At 56.2% G+C, this 1,728-nt stretch overlaps 1 protein-coding gene across 2 annotated transcripts in view; it reads left to right on the plus strand.

The window, feature by feature from the left end:
* ME3 (malic enzyme 3, NADP(+)-dependent, mitochondrial) overlaps positions 1–1,728 on the plus strand; it is a 227,795-nt gene that overhangs the window by 151,243 nt on the left and 74,824 nt on the right. The gene's annotated exons all lie outside the window — the stretch shown is intronic.

Genomic DNA, 1,728 nt, shown 5'->3' on the forward strand with positions numbered 1-1,728 from the left:
TGCTTCTGTGGGCTTCCCTGGTGGTCCAGTGATTAAGAATCCCACTTCTGGTGCAAGGGACATGGTTTAATCCCTGGTCTGGGAAGATTCCACATGCGGAACAATAAGCCCACGCACCACCGTTATTGCACATGTGCTCTGGAGCCTGGGAGCCACGACTGCTGAACCCACGGGCTGCAACTACTGAAGCGCGCCCTAGAGCCTGTGCTCTGCAACAGAAGAAACCTCCACAGTGAGGAGTCGGCTCACCGCAACTAGAGAAAGCCAAAGCGCAGCCACAAAGACCCAGCACAGCCAAAAATAAATGAACGAACTTAAAGAAACCCACCGTGAGCTACCTCAACATGTCCATCAGCATGGCAGGAAGTGTAAAAGGAGGGGTGGCAGGGACACGGAGCAGTTGGAACTCTCGCTCATTGTCGACGGGTATATAAAGTGGGACCATAGCTTTGGAAGAAAAGCCAGGTAATCTTTAAAAAGAGGAGAGAGAGAGATGCTTCTGAAAGAACTCAGAAAATAAAACAGGACTTTCTCTAGTTTCCCAGCCAGAAAGCAGGACTGCACACGTGCAGGAAGAGGAGTAGGCTGTCAGGGAAGCAAGGTCATGATCTCGGGCCAGGGGGACCGTGGGGTTTGGGGGCTCCTCTCTCGCAGGGAGGGAGAGCCACCTGCCCCGCCGCTCCCCAGAGCCCTGCGGTGTAAATCACAGAGGGGACTGAGAGCTGCTTTTCTGACTCTTTCCCACAGAGGCCATTGCCCCGAGCCGGGAGGAAGGCTCGGCTCAGAAGAGCCCCCTTTCTCAACAGCTTTCCCAGGCTCCTAAACCCCTCCTTCATCCCAAGCCTAACAGCTAACAGTGCCGAGAGGCGGCTGAGCCCTGGAGCCAAGGGAGCATCCCCTGCCTATGGGCACCAGCCTCTTGGGCCTTTAAACCTGGACCAGACTTAGTGCCAAGTGCCTGCCTGCCTTGCCCACACCCACCAAGGGGTAAGCCCCAATCAGTGTCAGAAGTTGGATTTCCCCGGAAACATTTCTCTTGGGAGGAGATCAGCGTATTAGGAAGGACACTTGGGATCAGCCTCTAGAAGGAAAGGAGGCAGGACAGAGGAGAGGGAGAGGCTGGGCTGAGTCGGGGGGCCCCGAGAGACCCAGCGGGGCGCCTGAGGAGGTTAAGGAGTGGGGATGGCTCTTCCGTCATCCCGAGTTGGGCCAAGGAGTCCCTCAGTCCTTGGCTGTGGGCCGCTGCCCTGGGAATGGAGCATGACATTGGTCAAGGTGGCTCTCCTCAGTTGAGCAGGTACCCAAGCAGGCTGAAAGTACAGCTCAGGTAATGACCTCTTCTCTCCTCTGAGGGGATCTGGACAGCACAGCACCACATCCACTTGCCAGCATCCCACTAAGTGCTTTATACGGATGAACTCACTGGCTTCTCCCAGCGACCCTCCAAGAGGCAGGAATTATTGTCATTCCCGTGTTATAGACAAGGCAACTGGGAAGTTAGGTTCAGTGCTGGTGAGGGATGGAACCAAGATTTGAAACCACAGCCGGGGCATTATTTGTGTTGTGGTGAGAGAAAAAGAGGCAGAGAGGAAGAGGAGATGGGAAGGGTGAGCAAGGAGGAGGAGGAGGGAGAGGGCCTCGCACACAGTGCTGAGGGCGGCCCACGCCCAGAGCTTCAAGCCCAGAGTAACCAGAGCCGGGGCAGGCCAGGACACGGGGCCCTCGTAT

Source organism: Bison bison, unplaced genomic scaffold (assembly GCF_000754665.1).
Source record: "Bison bison bison isolate TAMUID 2011002044 unplaced genomic scaffold, Bison_UMD1.0 scf7180017864324, whole genome shotgun sequence".
Taxonomy (NCBI): domain Eukaryota; kingdom Metazoa; phylum Chordata; class Mammalia; order Artiodactyla; family Bovidae; genus Bison; species Bison bison.